This window comes from Coffea arabica, chromosome 11e, assembly GCF_036785885.1.
Source record: "Coffea arabica cultivar ET-39 chromosome 11e, Coffea Arabica ET-39 HiFi, whole genome shotgun sequence".
Taxonomy (NCBI): Eukaryota; Viridiplantae; Streptophyta; class Magnoliopsida; order Gentianales; family Rubiaceae; genus Coffea; species Coffea arabica.
In genome coordinates, this window is record NC_092331.1 from 33,792,298 (window position 1) to 33,807,670 (window position 15,373).

At 42.3% G+C, this 15,373-nt stretch overlaps 27 non-coding genes and 2 pseudogenes across 27 annotated transcripts; all 29 read left to right on the plus strand.

The window, feature by feature from the left end:
- The first annotated feature begins 128 nt into the window (after window positions 1-128).
- Window positions 129-247, plus strand: LOC140031928 (5S ribosomal RNA). The gene has a single exon (XR_011835853.1). It is a non-coding gene; the product is annotated as a 5S ribosomal RNA (ribosomal RNA).
- A 416-nt stretch (window positions 248-663) lies between these two features.
- LOC140022754 (5S ribosomal RNA) lies at window positions 664-782 on the plus strand. The gene has a single exon (XR_011826733.1). It is a non-coding gene; the product is annotated as a 5S ribosomal RNA (ribosomal RNA).
- Window positions 783-1,198: 416 nt separating this feature from the next.
- On the plus strand, window positions 1,199-1,317 carry LOC140023297 (5S ribosomal RNA). Its single transcript, XR_011827267.1, has one exon. It is a non-coding gene; the product is annotated as a 5S ribosomal RNA (ribosomal RNA).
- A 416-nt stretch (window positions 1,318-1,733) lies between these two features.
- On the plus strand, window positions 1,734-1,852 carry LOC140024080 (5S ribosomal RNA). The gene has a single exon (XR_011828052.1). It is a non-coding gene; the product is annotated as a 5S ribosomal RNA (ribosomal RNA).
- A 416-nt stretch (window positions 1,853-2,268) lies between these two features.
- On the plus strand, window positions 2,269-2,387 carry LOC140022003 (5S ribosomal RNA). The gene has a single exon (XR_011825985.1). It is a non-coding gene; the product is annotated as a 5S ribosomal RNA (ribosomal RNA).
- A 416-nt stretch (window positions 2,388-2,803) lies between these two features.
- Window positions 2,804-2,922, plus strand: LOC140022755 (5S ribosomal RNA). Its single transcript, XR_011826734.1, has one exon. It is a non-coding gene; the product is annotated as a 5S ribosomal RNA (ribosomal RNA).
- Window positions 2,923-3,338: 416 nt separating this feature from the next.
- LOC140022756 (5S ribosomal RNA) lies at window positions 3,339-3,457 on the plus strand. The gene has a single exon (XR_011826735.1). It is a non-coding gene; the product is annotated as a 5S ribosomal RNA (ribosomal RNA).
- Window positions 3,458-3,873: 416 nt separating this feature from the next.
- On the plus strand, window positions 3,874-3,992 carry LOC140022758 (5S ribosomal RNA). Its single transcript, XR_011826737.1, has one exon. It is a non-coding gene; the product is annotated as a 5S ribosomal RNA (ribosomal RNA).
- Window positions 3,993-4,408: 416 nt separating this feature from the next.
- On the plus strand, window positions 4,409-4,527 carry LOC140022759 (5S ribosomal RNA). Its single transcript, XR_011826738.1, has one exon. It is a non-coding gene; the product is annotated as a 5S ribosomal RNA (ribosomal RNA).
- Window positions 4,528-4,943: 416 nt separating this feature from the next.
- LOC140022760 (5S ribosomal RNA) lies at window positions 4,944-5,062 on the plus strand. Its single transcript, XR_011826739.1, has one exon. It is a non-coding gene; the product is annotated as a 5S ribosomal RNA (ribosomal RNA).
- Window positions 5,063-5,478: 416 nt separating this feature from the next.
- On the plus strand, window positions 5,479-5,597 carry LOC140024553 (5S ribosomal RNA). Its single transcript, XR_011828527.1, has one exon. It is a non-coding gene; the product is annotated as a 5S ribosomal RNA (ribosomal RNA).
- A 416-nt stretch (window positions 5,598-6,013) lies between these two features.
- Window positions 6,014-6,133, plus strand: LOC140025124 (5S ribosomal RNA; annotated as a pseudogene).
- Window positions 6,134-6,546: 413 nt separating this feature from the next.
- LOC140022761 (5S ribosomal RNA) lies at window positions 6,547-6,665 on the plus strand. Its single transcript, XR_011826740.1, has one exon. It is a non-coding gene; the product is annotated as a 5S ribosomal RNA (ribosomal RNA).
- Window positions 6,666-7,078: 413 nt separating this feature from the next.
- On the plus strand, window positions 7,079-7,197 carry LOC140023434 (5S ribosomal RNA). The gene has a single exon (XR_011827404.1). It is a non-coding gene; the product is annotated as a 5S ribosomal RNA (ribosomal RNA).
- Window positions 7,198-7,613: 416 nt separating this feature from the next.
- Window positions 7,614-7,732, plus strand: LOC140022762 (5S ribosomal RNA). The gene has a single exon (XR_011826741.1). It is a non-coding gene; the product is annotated as a 5S ribosomal RNA (ribosomal RNA).
- Window positions 7,733-8,145: 413 nt separating this feature from the next.
- LOC140024146 (5S ribosomal RNA) lies at window positions 8,146-8,264 on the plus strand. The gene has a single exon (XR_011828118.1). It is a non-coding gene; the product is annotated as a 5S ribosomal RNA (ribosomal RNA).
- A 413-nt stretch (window positions 8,265-8,677) lies between these two features.
- Window positions 8,678-8,796, plus strand: LOC140024147 (5S ribosomal RNA). Its single transcript, XR_011828119.1, has one exon. It is a non-coding gene; the product is annotated as a 5S ribosomal RNA (ribosomal RNA).
- A 417-nt stretch (window positions 8,797-9,213) lies between these two features.
- LOC140023622 (5S ribosomal RNA) lies at window positions 9,214-9,332 on the plus strand. Its single transcript, XR_011827591.1, has one exon. It is a non-coding gene; the product is annotated as a 5S ribosomal RNA (ribosomal RNA).
- Window positions 9,333-9,748: 416 nt separating this feature from the next.
- LOC140024555 (5S ribosomal RNA) lies at window positions 9,749-9,867 on the plus strand. Its single transcript, XR_011828529.1, has one exon. It is a non-coding gene; the product is annotated as a 5S ribosomal RNA (ribosomal RNA).
- A 416-nt stretch (window positions 9,868-10,283) lies between these two features.
- On the plus strand, window positions 10,284-10,403 carry LOC140025125 (5S ribosomal RNA; annotated as a pseudogene).
- Window positions 10,404-10,816: 413 nt separating this feature from the next.
- LOC140022764 (5S ribosomal RNA) lies at window positions 10,817-10,935 on the plus strand. Its single transcript, XR_011826743.1, has one exon. It is a non-coding gene; the product is annotated as a 5S ribosomal RNA (ribosomal RNA).
- Window positions 10,936-11,348: 413 nt separating this feature from the next.
- On the plus strand, window positions 11,349-11,467 carry LOC140023436 (5S ribosomal RNA). The gene has a single exon (XR_011827406.1). It is a non-coding gene; the product is annotated as a 5S ribosomal RNA (ribosomal RNA).
- A 417-nt stretch (window positions 11,468-11,884) lies between these two features.
- Window positions 11,885-12,003, plus strand: LOC140022765 (5S ribosomal RNA). Its single transcript, XR_011826744.1, has one exon. It is a non-coding gene; the product is annotated as a 5S ribosomal RNA (ribosomal RNA).
- Window positions 12,004-12,416: 413 nt separating this feature from the next.
- LOC140024149 (5S ribosomal RNA) lies at window positions 12,417-12,535 on the plus strand. Its single transcript, XR_011828121.1, has one exon. It is a non-coding gene; the product is annotated as a 5S ribosomal RNA (ribosomal RNA).
- Window positions 12,536-12,948: 413 nt separating this feature from the next.
- On the plus strand, window positions 12,949-13,067 carry LOC140024150 (5S ribosomal RNA). The gene has a single exon (XR_011828122.1). It is a non-coding gene; the product is annotated as a 5S ribosomal RNA (ribosomal RNA).
- A 416-nt stretch (window positions 13,068-13,483) lies between these two features.
- Window positions 13,484-13,602, plus strand: LOC140022766 (5S ribosomal RNA). The gene has a single exon (XR_011826745.1). It is a non-coding gene; the product is annotated as a 5S ribosomal RNA (ribosomal RNA).
- A 413-nt stretch (window positions 13,603-14,015) lies between these two features.
- On the plus strand, window positions 14,016-14,134 carry LOC140023437 (5S ribosomal RNA). The gene has a single exon (XR_011827407.1). It is a non-coding gene; the product is annotated as a 5S ribosomal RNA (ribosomal RNA).
- A 413-nt stretch (window positions 14,135-14,547) lies between these two features.
- On the plus strand, window positions 14,548-14,666 carry LOC140022767 (5S ribosomal RNA). The gene has a single exon (XR_011826746.1). It is a non-coding gene; the product is annotated as a 5S ribosomal RNA (ribosomal RNA).
- Window positions 14,667-15,079: 413 nt separating this feature from the next.
- Window positions 15,080-15,198, plus strand: LOC140025044 (5S ribosomal RNA). Its single transcript, XR_011829021.1, has one exon. It is a non-coding gene; the product is annotated as a 5S ribosomal RNA (ribosomal RNA).
- Window positions 15,199-15,373: the final 175 nt, after the last annotated feature.

The window sequence follows — 15,373 nt, forward strand, 5'->3', positions numbered from 1 at the left end:
AAAGCAAATAAATAAAAGGATAATAGGAAAATGCTTGAATTGACGCTTAAAATGAATTTCGGTCTAGAAAAGCCACACTGCTTCGCAGGACGGGGTAGTTTAAAAGAATAAAGCGAAAGGAACATGGCGGGTGCGATCATACCAGCACTAATGCACCGGATCCCATCAGAACTCCGAAGTTAAGCATGCTTGGGCGAGAGTAGTACTAGGATGGGTGACCCCCTGGGAATTCCTCTTGTTGCACCCCTCTCTTTTTTGTTTCGAAATTCAAATTTTCTATTCGTTCTTTATCCTGTAGTAATTTAGGTCCTTCGGAACGATTGCTTTATATTTTGCTTCTTCTCGAAGCATGAAGGCGGATCTGAAGGCGCGAGACAAATCAGGAACGGTACGGCTCGATCAAAGCCCGGATCGTCGCTCAAATTTGTCGGCGCAAATGTATCAGCGCAAGCGTGAAGGATTGATTTCATGATAATTTAGAGTTGCGGGATGATGGAAAAAAACAGGGGGCAAATCAATAACAAAAAAAATTATGAAAGCAAATAAATAAAAGGATAATAGGAAAATGCTTGAATTGACGCTTAAAATGAATTTCGGTCTAGAAAAGCCACATTGCTTCGCAGGACGGGGTAGTTTAAAAGAATAAAGCGAAAGGAATATGGCGGGTGCGATCATACCAGCACTAATGCACCGGATCCCATCAGAACTTCGAAATTAAGCGTGTTTGGGCGAGAGTAGTACTTGGATTGGTGACCCCCTGGGAAGTCCTCGTGTTGCACCCCTCTCTTTTTTGTTTCGAAATTCAAATTTCCTATTCGTTCTTTATCCTGTAGTAATTTAGCTCCGTCGGAACGATTGCTTAATATTTTGCTTCTTGTCGAAGGGTTAAGGAGGATCTGAAGGCGCGAGACAAATCAGGAACGGTACGGCTCGATCAAAGCCCGGATCGTCGATCAAATTTGTCGGCGCAAATGTATCAGCGCAAGCGTGAAGGATTGATTTCATGATAATGTAGAGTTGCGGGATGATGGAAAAAAACAGGGGGCAAATCAATAACAAAAAAAATTATGAAAGCAAATAAATAAAAGGATAATAGGAAAATGCTTGAATTGACGCTTAAAATGAATTTCGGTCTAGAAAAGCCACACTGCTTCGCAGGACGGGGTAGTTTAAAAGAATAAAGCGAAAGGAATATGGCGGGTGCGATCATACCAGCACTAATGCACCGGATCCCATCAGAACTTCGAAATTAAGCGTGTTTGGGCGAGAGTAGTACTTGGATTGGTGACCCCCTGGGAAATCCTCGTGTTGCACCCCTCTCTTTTTTGTTTCGAAATCCAAATTTCCTATTCGTTCTTTATCCTGTAGTAATTTATCTCCGTCGGAACGATTGCTTAATATTTTGCTTCTTGTCGAAGCGTGAAGGAGGATCTGAAGGCGCGAGACAAATCAGGAACGGTACGGCTCGATCAAAGCCTGGATCGTCGCTCAAATTTGTCAGCGCAAATGTATCAGCGCAAGCGTGAAGGATTGATTTCATGATAATTTAGAGTTGCGGGATGATGGAAAAAAACAGGGGGCAAATCAATAACAAAAAAAAATATGAAAGCAAATAAATAAAAGGATAATAGGAAAATGCTTGAATTGACGCTTAAAATGAATTTCGGTCTATAAAAGCCACACTGCTTCGCAGGACGGGGTAGTTTAAAAGAATAAAGCGAAAGGAATATGGCGGGTGCGATCATACCAGCACTAATGCACCGGATCCCATCAGAACTTCGAAATTAAGCGTGTTTGGGTGAGAGTAGTACTTGGATTGGTGACCCCCTGGGAAGTCCTCGTGTTGCACCCCTCTCTTTTTTGTTTCGAAATCCAAATTTCCTATTCATTCTTTATCCAGTAGTAATTTAGCTCCGTCGGAACGATTGCTTAATATTTTGCTTCTTGTCGAAGCGTGAAGGAGGATCTGAAGGCGCGAGACAAATCAGGAACGGTACGGCTCGATCAAAGCCTGGATCGTCGCTCAAATTTGTCGGCGCAAATGTATCAGCGCAAGCGTGAAGGATTGATTTAATGATAATTTAGAGTTGCGGGATGATGGAAAAAAACAGGGGGCAAATCAATAACAAAAAAAAATATGAAAGCAAATAAATAAAAGGATAATAGGAAAATGCTTGAATTGACGCTTAAATTGAATTTCGGTCTAGAAAAGCCACACTGCTTCGCAGGACGGGGTAGTTTAAAAGAATAAAGCGAAAGGAACATGGCGGGTGCGATCATACCAGCACTAATGCACCGGATCCCATCAGAACTTCGAAATTAAGCGTGCTTGGGCGAGAGTTGTACTTGGATTGGTGACCCCCTGGGAAGTCCTCGTGTTGCACCCCTCTCTTTTTTGTTTCGAAATCCAAATTTCCTATTCGTTCTTTATCCTGTAGTAATTTAGCTCCGTCGGAACGATTGCTTAATATTTTGCTTCTTCTCGAAGCGTGAAGGAGGATCTGAAGGCGCGAGACAAATCAGGAACGGTACGGCTCGATCAAAGCCCGGATCGTCGCTCAAATTTGTCGGCGCAAATGTATCAGCGCAAGCGTGAAGGATTGATTTCATGATAATTTAGAGTTGCGGGATGATGGAAAAAAACAGGGGGCAAATCAATAACAAAAAAAATTATGAAAGCAAATAAATAAAAGGATAATAGGAAAATGCTTGAATTGACGCTTAAAATGAATTTCGGTCTAGAAAAGCCACATTGCTTCGCAGGACGGGGTAGTTTAAAAGAATAAAGCGAAAGGAATATGGCGGGTGCGATCATACCAGCACTAATGCACCGGATCCCATCAGAACTTCGAAATTAAGCGTGTTTGGGCGAGAGTAGTACTTGGATTGGTGACCCCCTGGGAAGTCCTCGTGTTGCACCCCTCTCTTTTTTGTTTCGAAATCCAAATTTCCTATTCGTTCTTTATCCTGTAGTAATTTAGCTCCGTCGGAACGATTGCTTAATATTTTGCTTCTTGTCGAAGGGTTAAGGAGGATCTGAAGGCGCGAGACAAATCAGGAACGGTACGGCTCGATCAAAGCCCGGATCGTCGATCAAATCTGTCGGCGCAAATGTATCAGCGCAAGCGTGAAGGATTGATTTAATGATAATTTAGAGTTGCGGGATGATGGAAAAAAACAGGGGGCAAATCAATAACAAAAAAAATTATGAAAGCAAATAAATAAAAGGATAATAGGAAAATGCTTGAATTGACGCTTAAAATGAATTTCGGTCTAGAAAAGCCACACTGCTTCGCAGGACGGGGTAGTTTAAAAGAATAAAGCGAAAGGAACATGGCGGGTGCGATCATACCAGCACTAATGCACCGGATCCCATCAGAACTTCGAAATTAAGCGTGTTTGGGCGAGAGTAGTACTTGGATTGGTGACCCCCTGGGAAGTCCTCGTGTTGCACCCCTCTCTTTTTTGTTTCGAAATCCAAATTTCCTATTCGTTCTTTATCCTGTAGTAATTTAGCTCCGTCGGAACGATTGCTTAATATTTTGCTTCTTGTCGAAGCGTGAAGGAGGATCTGAAGGCGCGAGACAAATCAGGAACGGTACGGCTCGATCAAAGCCCGGATCGTCGCTCAAATTTGTCGGCGTAAATGTATCAGCGCAAGCGTGAAGGATTGATTTCATGATAATTTAGAGTTGCGGGATGATGGAAAAAAACAGGGGGCAAATCAATAACAAAAAAAATTATGAAAGCAAATAAATAAAAGGATAATAGGAAAATGCTTGAATTGACGCTTAAAATGAATTTCGGTCTAGAAAAGCCACATTGCTTCGCAGGACGGGGTAGTTTAAAAGAATAAAGCGAAAGGAATATGGCGGGTGCGATCATACCAGCACTAATGCACCGGATCCCATCAGAACTTCGAAATTAAGCGTGTTTGGGCGAGAGTAGTACTTGGATTGGTGACCCCCTGGGAAGTCCTCGTGTTGCACCCCTCTCTTTTTTGTTTCGAAATCCAAATTTCCTATTCGTTCTTTATCCTGTAGTAATTTAGCTCCGTCGGAACGATTGCTTAATATTTTGCTTCTTGTCGAAGGGTTAAGGAGGATCTGAAGGCGCGAGACAAATCAGGAACGGTACGGCTCGATCAAAGCCCGGATCGTCGATCAAATTTGTCGGCGCAAATGTATCAGCGCAAGCGTGAAGGATTGATTTCATGATAATGTAGAGTTGCGGGATGATGGAAAAAAACAGGGGGCAAATCAATAACAAAAAAAATTATGAAAGCAAATAAATAAAAGGATAATAGGAAAATGCTTGAATTGACGCTTAAAATGAATTTCGGTCTAGAAAAGCCACACTGCTTCGCAGGACGGGGTAGTTTAAAAGAATAAAGCGAAAGGAACATGGCGGGTGCGATCATACCAGCACTAATGCACCGGATCCCATCAGAACTTCGAAATTAAGCGTGTTTGGGCGAGAGTAGTACTTGGATTGGTGACCCCCTGGGAAGTCCTCGTGTTGCACCCCTCTCTTTTTTGTTTCGAAATCCAAATTTCCTATTCGTTCTTTATCCTGTAGTAATTTAGCTCCGTCGGAACGATTGCTTAATATTTTGCTTCTTGTCGAAGCGTGAAGGAGGATCTGAAGGCGCGAGACAAATCAGGAACGGTACGGCTCGATCAAAGCCCGGATCGTCGCTCAAATTTGTCGGCGTAAATGTATCAGCGCAAGCGTGAAGGATTGATTTCATGATAATTTAGAGTTGCGGGATGATGGAAAAAAACAGGGGGCAAATCAATAACAAAAAAAATTATGAAAGCAAATAAATAAAAGGATAATAGGAAAATGCTTGAATTGACGCTTAAAATGAATTTCGGTCTAGAAAAGCCACACTGCTTCGCAGGACGGGGTAGTTTAAAAGAATAAAGCGAAAGGAATATGGCGGGTGCGATCATACCAGCACTAATGCACCGGATCCCATCAGAACTTCGAAATTAAGCGTGTTTGGGCGAGAGTAGTACTTGGATTGGTGACCCCCTGGGAAGTCCTCGTGTTGCACCCCTCTCTTTTTTGTTTCGAAATCCAAATTTCCTATTCGTTCTTTATCCTGTAGTAATTTAGCTCCGTCGGAACGATTGCTTAATATTTTGCTTCTTGTCGAAGGGTTAAGGAGGATCTGAAGGCGCGAGACAAATCAGGAACGGTACGGCTCGATCAAAGCCCGGATCGTCGATCAAATTTGTCGGCGCAAATGTATCAGCGCAAGCGTGAAGGATTGATTTCATGATAATGTAGAGTTGCGGGATGATGGAAAAAAACAGGGGGCAAATCAATAACAAAAAAAATTATGAAAGCAAATAAATAAAAGGAAAATAGGAAAATGCTTGAATTGACGCTTAAAATGAATTTCGGTCTAGAAAAGCCACACTGCTTCGCAGGACGGGGTAGTTTAAAAGAATAAAGCGAAAGGAATATGGCGGGTGCGATCATACCAGCACTAATGCACCGGATCCCATCAGAACATCGAAATTAAGCGTGTTTGGGCGAGAGTAGTACTTGGATTGGTGACCCCCTGGGAAGTCCTCGTGTTGCACCCCTCTCTTTTTTGTTTCGAAATCCAAATTTCCTATTCGTTCTTTATCCTGTAGTAATTTAGCTCCGTCGGAACGATTGCTTAATATTTTGCTTCTTGTCGAAGCGTGAAGGAGGATCTGAAGGCGCGAGACAAATCAGGAACGGTACGGCTCGATCAAAGCCCGGATCGTCGCTCAAATTTGTCGGCGCAAATGTATCAGCGCAAGCGTGAAGGATTGATTTCATGATAATTTAGAGTTGCGGGATGATTGAAAAAAACAGGGGGCAAATCAATAACAAAAAAAAATATGAAAGCAAATAAATAAAAGGATAATAGGAAAATGCTTGAATTGACGCTTAAAATGAATTTCGGTCTAGAAAAGCCACACTGCTTCGCAGGACGGGGTAGTTTAAAAGAATAAAGCGAAAGGAACATGGCGGGTGCGATCATACCAGCACTAATGCACCGGAAAAATATCAGAACTCCGAAGTTAAGCATGCTTGGGCGAGAGTAGTACTAGGATGGGTGACCCCCTGGGAATTCCTCTTGTTGCACCCCTCTCTTTTTTGTTTCGAAATTCAAATTTTCTATTTGTTCTTTATCCTGTAGTAATTTAGGTCCTTCGGAACGATTGCTTTATATTTTGCTTCTTCTCGAAGCATGAAGGCGGATCTGAAACGAGACAAATCAGGAACGGTACGGCTCGATCAAAGCCCGAATCGTCGCTCAAATTTGTCGGCGCAAATGTATCAGCGCAAGCGTGAAGGATTGATTTCATGATAATTTAGAGTTGCGGGATGATGGAAAAAAACAGGTGGCAAATCAATAACAAACAAAATTATGAAAGCAAATAAATAAAAGGATAATAGGAAAATTCTTGAATTGACGCTTAAAATGAATTTCGGTCTAGAAAAGCCACTCTGCTTCGCAGGACGGGGTAGTTTAAAAGAATAAAGCGAAAGGAATATGGCGGGTGCGATCATACCAGCACTAATGCACCGGATCCCATCAGAACTTCGAAATTAAGCGTGTTTGGGCGAGAGTAGTACTTGGATTGGTGACCCCCTGGGAAGTCCTCGTGTTGCACCCCTCTCTTTTTTGTTTCGAAATCCAAATTTCCTATTCGTTCTTTATCCTGTAGTAATTTAGTTCCGTCGGAACGATTGCTTAATATTTTGCTTCTTGTCGAAGCGTGAAGGAGGATCTGAAGGCGCGAGACAAATCAGGAACGGTACGGCTCGATCAAAGCCCGGATCGTCGCTCAAATTTGTCGGCGCAAATGTATCACCGCAAGCGTGAAGGATTGATTTCATGATAATTTAGAGTTGCGGGATGATGGAAAAAAATAGGGTGCAAATCAATAACAAAAAAATATAAAATAAATAAATAAAAGGATAAGAGGAAAATGCTTCAATTGACGCTTAAAATGAATTCCGGTCTAGAAAAGCCACACTGCTTCGCTGGACGGGGTAGTTTAAAAGAATAAAGCGAAAGGAACGTTGTGGGTGCGATCATACCAGCACTAATGCACCGTATCCCATCAGAACTCCGAAGTTAAGCGTGCTTGGGCGTGAGCAGTATTAGGATGGGTGACCCCCTGGGAATTCCTCTTGTTGCACCCCTCTCTTTTTTGTTTCGAAATTCAAATTTTCTATTCGTTCTTTATCCTGTAGTAATTTAGGTCCTTCGGAACGATTGCTTTATATTTTGCTTCTTCTCGAAGCATGAAGGCGGATCTGAAGGCGCGAGACAAATCAGGAACGGTACGGCTCGATCAAAGCCTGGATCGTCGCTCAAATTTGTCGGCGCAAATGTATCAGCGCAAGCGTGAAGGATTGATTTCATGATAATTTAGAGTTGCGGGATGATGGAAAAAAACAGGGGGCAAATCAATAACAAAAAAAAATATGAAAGCAAATAAATAAAAGGATAATAGGAAAATGCTTGAATTGACGCTTAAAATAAATTTCGGTCTAGAAAAGCCACACTGCTTCGCAGGACGGGGTAGTTTAAAAGAATAAAGCGAAAAGAACATGGCGGGTGCGATCATACCAGCACTAATGCACCGGATCCCATCAGAACTTCGAAATTAAGCGTGTTTGGGCGAGAGTAGTACTTGGATTGGTGACCCCCTGGGAAGTCCTCGTGTTGCACCCCTCTCTTTTTTGTTTCGAAATCCAAATTTCCTATTCGTTCTTTATCCTGTAGTAATTTAGGTCCTTCGGAACGATTGCTTAATATTTTGCTTCTTGTCGAAGCGTGAAGGAGGATCTGAAGGCGCGAGACAAATCAGGAACGGTACGGCTCGATCAAAGCCCGGATCGTCGCTCAAATTTGTCGGCGCAAATGTATCACCGCAAGCGTGAAGGATTGATTTCATGATAATTTAGAGTTGCGGGATGATGGAAAAAAATAGGGTGCAAATCAATAACAAAAAAATATAAAGTAAATAAATAAAAGGATAAGAGGAAAATGCTTCAATTGACGCTTAAAATGAATTCCGGTCTAGAAAAGCCACACTGCTTCGCTGGACGGGGTAGTTTAAAAGAATAAAGCGAAAGGAACGTTGTGGGTGCGATCATATCAGCACTAATGCACCGTATCCCATCAGAACTCCGAAGTTAAGCGTGCTTGGGCGTGAGCAGTATTAGGATGGGTGACCCCCTGGGAATTCCTCTTGTTGCACCCCTCTCTTTTTTGTTTCGAAATTCAAATTTTCTATTCGTTCTTTATCCTGTAGTAATTTAGGTCCTTCAGAACGATTGCTTTATATTTTGCTTCTTCTCGAAGCATGAAGGCGGATCTGAAGGCGCGAGACAAATCAGGAACGGTACGGCTCGATCAAAGCCCGGATCGTCGCTCAAATTTGTCGGCGCAAATGTATCACCGCAAGCGTGAAGGATTGATTTCATGATAATTTAGAGTTGCGGGATGATGGAAAAAAATAGGGTGCAAATCAATAACAAAAAAATATAAAGTAAATAAATAAAAGGATAAGAGGAAAATGCTTCAATTGACGCTTAAAATGAATTCCGGTCTAGAAAAGCCACACTGCTTCGCTGGACGGGGTAGTTTAAAAGAATAAAGCGAAAGGAACGTTGTGGGTGCGATCATATCAGCACTAATGCACCGTATCCCATCAGAACTCCGAAGTTAAGCGTGCTTGGGCGTGAGCAGTATTAGGATGGGTGACCCCCTGGGAATTCCTCTTGTTGCACCCCTCTCTTTTTTATTTCGAAATCCAAATTTCCTATTCGCTCTTTATCCTGTAGTAATTTAGCTCCGTCGGAACGATTGCTTAATATTTTGCTTCTTGTCGAAACGTGAAGGAGGATCTGAAGGCGCGAGACAAATTAGGAACGGTACGGCTCGATCAAAGCCTGGATCGTCGCTCAAATTTGTCAGCGCAAATGTATCAGCGCAAGCGTGAAGGATTGATTTCATGATAATTTAGAGTTGCGGGATGATGGAAAAAAACAGGGGGCAAATCAATAACAAAAAAAAAATATGAAAGCAAATAAATAAAAGGATAATAGGAAAATGCTTGAATTGACGCTTAAAATGAATTTCGGTCTAGAAAAGCCACACTGCTTCGCAGGACGGGGTAGTTTAAAAGAATAAAGCGAAAGGAATATGGCGGGTGCGATCATACCAGCACTAATGCACCGGATCCCATCAGAACTTCGAAATTAAGCGTGTTTGGGCGAGAGAAGTACTTGGATTGGTGACCCCCTGGGAAGTCCTCGTGTTGCACCCCTCTCTTTTTTGTTTCGAAATCCAAATTTCCTATTCGTTCTTTATCCTGTAGTAATTTAGCTCCGTCGGAACGATTGCTTAATATTTTGCTTCTTGTCGAAGGGTTAAGGAGGATCTGAAGGCGCGAGACAAATCAGGAACGGTACGGCTCGATCAAAGCCCGGATCGTCGATCAAATTTGTCGGCGCAAATGTATCAGCGCAAGCGTGAAGGATTGATTTCATGATAATGTAGAGTTGCGGGATGATGGAAAAAAACAGGGGGCAAATCAATAACAAAAAAAATTATGAAAGCAAATAAATAAAAGGAAAATAGGAAAATGCTTGAATTGACGCTTAAAATGAATTTCGGTCTAGAAAAGCCACACTGCTTCGCAGGACGGGGTAGTTTAAAAGAATAAAGCGAAAGGAATATGGCGGGTGCGATCATACCAGCACTAATGCACCGGATCCCATCAGAACATCGAAATTAAGCGTGTTTGGGCGAGAGTAGTACTTGGATTGGTGACCCCCTGGGAAGTCCTCGTGTTGCACCCCTCTCTTTTTTGTTTCGAAATCCAAATTTCCTATTCGTTCTTTATCCTGTAGTAATTTAGCTCCGTCGGAACGATTGCTTAATATTTTGCTTCTTGTCGAAGCGTGAAGGAGGATCTGAAGGCGCGAGACAAATCAGGAACGGTACGGCTCGATCAAAGCCCGGATCGTCGCTCAAATTTGTCGGCGCAAATGTATCAGCGCAAGCGTGAAGGATTGATTTCATGATAATTTAGAGTTGCGGGATGATTGAAAAAAACAGGGGGCAAATCAATAACAAAAAAAAATATGAAAGCAAATAAATAAAAGGATAATAGGAAAATGCTTGAATTGACGCTTAAAATGAATTTCGGTCTAGAAAAGCCACACTGCTTCGCAGGACGGGGTAGTTTAAAAGAATAAAGCGAAAGGAACATGGCGGGTGCGATCATACCAGCACTAATGCACCGGAAAAATATCAGAACTCCGAAGTTAAGCATGCTTGGGCGAGAGTAGTACTAGGATGGGTGACCCCCTGGGAATTCCTCTTGTTGCACCCCTCTCTTTTTTGTTTCGAAATTCAAATTTTCTATTTGTTCTTTATCCTGTAGTAATTTAGGTCCTTCGGAACGATTGCTTTATATTTTGCTTCTTCTCGAAGCATGAAGGCGGATCTGAAACGAGACAAATCAGGAACGGTACGGCTCGATCAAAGCCCGAATCGTCGCTCAAATTTGTCGGCGCAAATGTATCAGCGCAAGCGTGAAGGATTGATTTCATGATAATTTAGAGTTGCGGGATGATGGAAAAAAACAGGTGGCAAATCAATAACAAACAAAATTATGAAAGCAAATAAATAAAAGGATAATAGGAAAATTCTTGAATTGACGCTTAAAATGAATTTCGGTCTAGAAAAGCCACTCTGCTTCGCAGGACGGGGTAGTTTAAAAGAATAAAGCGAAAGGAATATGGCGGGTGCGATCATACCAGCACTAATGCACCGGATCCCATCAGAACTTCGAAATTAAGCGTGTTTGGGCGAGAGTAGTACTTGGATTGGTGACCCCCTGGGAAGTCCTCGTGTTGCACCCCTCTCTTTTTTGTTTCGAAATCCAAATTTCCTATTCGTTCTTTATCCTGTAGTAATTTAGTTCCGTCGGAACGATTGCTTAATATTTTGCTTCTTGTCGAAGCGTGAAGGAGGATCTGAAGGCGCGAGACAAATCAGGAACGGTACGGCTCGATCAAAGCCCGGATCGTCGCTCAAATTTGTCGGCGCAAATGTATCACCGCAAGCGTGAAGGATTGATTTCATGATAATTTAGAGTTGCGGGATGATGGAAAAAAATAGGGTGCAAATCAATAACAAAAAAATATAAAATAAATAAATAAAAGGATAAGAGGAAAATGCTTCAATTGACGCTTAAAATGAATTCCGGTCTAGAAAAGCCACACTGCTTCGCTGGACGGGGTAGTTTAAAAGAATAAAGCGAAAGGAACGTTGTGGGTGCGATCATACCAGCACTAATGCACCGTATCCCATCAGAACTCCGAAGTTAAGCGTGCTTGGGCGTGAGCAGTATTAGGATGGGTGACCCCCTGGGAATTCCTCTTGTTGCACCCCTCTCTTTTTTGTTTCGAAATTCAAATTTTCTATTCGTTCTTTATCCTGTAGTAATTTAGGTCCTTCGGAACGATTGCTTTATATTTTGCTTCTTCTCGAAGCATGAAGGCGGATCTGAAGGCGCGAGACAAATCAGGAACGGTACGGCTCGATCAAAGCCTGGATCGTCGCTCAAATTTGTCGGCGCAAATGTATCAGCGCAAGCGTGAAGGATTGATTTCATGATAATTTAGAGTTGCGGGATGATGGAAAAAAACAGGGGGCAAATCAATAACAAAAAAAAAATATGAAAGCAAATAAATAAAAGGATAATAGGAAAATGCTTGAATTGACGCTTAAAATAAATTTCGGTCTAGAAAAGCCACACTGCTTCGCAGGACGGGGTAGTTTAAAAGAATAAAGCGAAAAGAACATGGCGGGTGCGATCATACCAGCACTAATGCACCGGATCCCATCAGAACTTCGAAATTAAGCGTGTTTGGGCGAGAGTAGTACTTGGATTGGTGACCCCCTGGGAAGTCCTCGTGTTGCACCCCTCTCTTTTTTGTTTCGAAATCCAAATTTCCTATTCGTTCTTTATCCTGTAGTAATTTAGGTCCTTCGGAACGATTGCTTAATATTTTGCTTCTTGTCGAAGCGTGAAGGAGGATCTGAAGGCGCGAGACAAATCAGGAACGGTACGGCTCGATCAAAGCCCGGATCGTCGCTCAAATTTGTCGGCGCAAATGTATCACCGCAAGCGTGAAGGATTGATTTCATGATAATTTAGAGTTGCGGGATGATGGAAAAAAATAGGGTGCAAATCAATAACAAAAAAATATAAAGTAAATAAATAAAAGGATAAGAGGAAAATGCTTCAATTGACGCTTAAAATGAATTCCGGTCTAGAAAAGCCACACTGCTTCGCTGGACGGGGTAGTTTAAAAGAATAAAGCGAAAGGAACGTTGTGGGTGCGATCATATCAGCACTAATGCACCGTATCCCATCAGAACTCCGAAGTTAAGCGTGCTTGGGCGTGAGCAGTATTAGGATGGGTGACCCCCTGGGAATTCCTCTTGTTGCACCCCTCTCTTTTTTGTTTCGAAATTCAAATTTTCTATTCGTTCTTTATCCTGTAGTAATTTAGGTCCTTCAGAACGATTGCTTTATATTTTGCTTCTTCTCGAAGCATGAAGGCGGATCTGAAGGCGCGAGACAAATCAGGAACGGTACGGCTCGATCAAAGCCCGGATCGTCGCTCAAATTTGTCGGCGCAAATGTATCACCGCAAGCGTGAAGGATTGATTTCATGATAATTTAGAGTTGCGGGATGATGGAAAAAAATAGGGTGCAAATCAATAACAAAAAAATATAAAGTAAATAAATAAAAGGATAAGAGGAAAATGCTTCAATTGACGCTTAAAATGAATTCCGGTCTAGAAAAGCCACACTGCTTCGCTGGACGGGGTAGTTTAAAAGAATAAAGCGAAAGGAACGTTGTGGGTGCGATCATATCAGCACTAATGCACCGTATCCCATCAGAACTCCGAAGTTAAGCGTGCTTGGGCGTGAGCAGTATTAGGATGGGTGACCCCCTGGGAATTCCTCTTGTTGCACCCCTCTCTTTTTTGTTTCGAAATTCAAATTTTCTATTCGTTCTTTATCCTGTAGTAATTTAGGTCCTTCGGAACGATTGCTTTATATTTTGCTTCTTCTCGAAGCATGAAGGCGGATCTGAAGGCGCGAGACAAATCAGGAACGGTACGGCTCGATCAAAGCCCGGATCGTCGCTCAAATTTGTCGGCGCAAATGTATCAGCGCAAGCGTGAAGGATTGATTTCATGATAATTTAGAGTTGCGGGATGATGGAAAAAAACAGGGGGCAAATCAATAACAAAAAAAAATATGAAAGCAAATAAATAAAAGGATAATAGGAAAATGCTTGAATTGACGCTTAAAATGAATTCCGGTCTAGAAAAGCCACACTGCTTCGCAGGACGGGGTAGTTTAAAAGAATAAAGCGAAAGGAATATGGCGGGTGCGATCATACCAGCACTAATGCACCGGATCCCATCAGAACTTCGAAATTAAGCGTGTTTGGGCGAGAGTAGTACTTGGATTGGTGACCCCCTGGGAAGTCCTCGTGTTGCACCCCTCTCTTTTTTGTTTCGAAATCCAAATTTCCTATTCGTTCTTTATCCTGTAGTAATTTAGGTCCTTCGGAACGATTGCTTAATATTTTGCTTCTTGTCGAAGCGTGAAGGAGGATCTGAAGGCGCGAGACAAATCAGGAACGGTACGGCTCGATCAAAGCCCGGATCGTCGCTCAAATTTGTCGGCGCAAATGTATCACCGCAAGCGTGAAGGATTGATTTCATGATAATTTAGAGTTGCGGGATGATGGAAAAAAATAGGGTGCAAATCAATAACAAAAAAATATAAAATAAATAAATAAAAGGATAAGAGGAAAATGTTTCAATTGACGCTTAAAATGAATTCCGGTCTAGAAAAGCCACACTGCTTCGCTGGACGGGGTAGTTTAAAAGAATAAAGCGAAAGGAACGTTGTGGGTGCGATCATACCAGCACTAATGCACCGTATCCCATCAGAACTCCGAAGTTAAGCGTGCTTGGGCGTGAGCAGTATTAGGATGGGTGACCCCCTGGGAATTCCTCTTGTTGCACCCCTCTCTTTTTTGTTTCGAAATTCAAATTTTCTATTCGTTCTTTATCCTGTAGTAATTTAGGTCCTTCGGAACGATTGCTTTATATTTTGCTTCTTCTCGAAGCATGAAGGCGGATCTGAAACGAGACAAATCAGGAACGGTACGGCTCGATCAAAGCCCGAATCGTCGCTCAAATTTGTCGGCGCAAATGTATCAGCGCAAGCGTGAAGGATTGATTTCATGATAATTTAGAGTTGCGGGATGATGGAAAAAAACAGGTGGCAAATCAATAACAAACAAAATTATGAAAGCAAATAAATAAAAGGATAATAGGAAAATGCTTGAATTGACGCTTAAAATGAATTTCGGTCTAGAAAAGCCACTCTGCTTCGCAGGACGGGGTAGTTTAAAAGAATAAAGCGAAAGGAATATGGCGGGTGCGATCATACCAGCACTAATGCACCGGATCCCATCAGAACTTCGAAATTAAGCGTGTTTGGGCGAGAGTAGTACTTGGATTGGTGACCCCCTGGGAAGTCCTCGTGTTGCACCCCTCTCTTTTTTGTTTCGAAATCCAAATTTCCTATTCGTTCTTTATCCTGTAGTAATTTAGGTCCTTCGGAACGATTGCTTAATATTTTGCTTCTTGTCGAAGCGTGAAGGAGGATCTGAAGGCGCGAGACAAATCAGGAACGGTACGGCTCGATCAAAGCCCGGATCGTCGTTCAAATTTGTCGGCGCAAATGTATCACCGCAAGCGTGAAGGATTGATTTCATGATAATTTAGAGTTGCGGGATGATGGAAAAAAACAGGGTGCAAATCAATAACAAAAAAATATAAAGTAAATAAATAAAAGGATAAGAGGAAAATGCTTCAATTGACGCTTAAAATGAATTCCGGTCTAGAAAAGCCACACTGCTTCGCTGGACGGGGTAGTTTAAAAGAATAAAGCGAAAGGAACGTTGTGGGTGCGATCATATCAGCACTAATGCACCGTATCCCATCAGAACTCCGAAGTTAAGCGTGATTGGGCGTGAGCAGTATTAGGATGGGTGACCCCCTGGGAATTCCTCTTGTTGCACCCCTCTCTTTTTTGTTTCGAAATTCAAATTTTCTATTCGTTCTTTATCCTGTAGTAATTTAGGTCCTTCGGAACGATTGCTTTATATTTTGCTTCTTCTCGAAGCATGAAGGCGGATCTGAAGGCGCGAGACAAATCAGGAACGGTACGGCTCGATCAAAGCCCGGATCGTCGCTCAA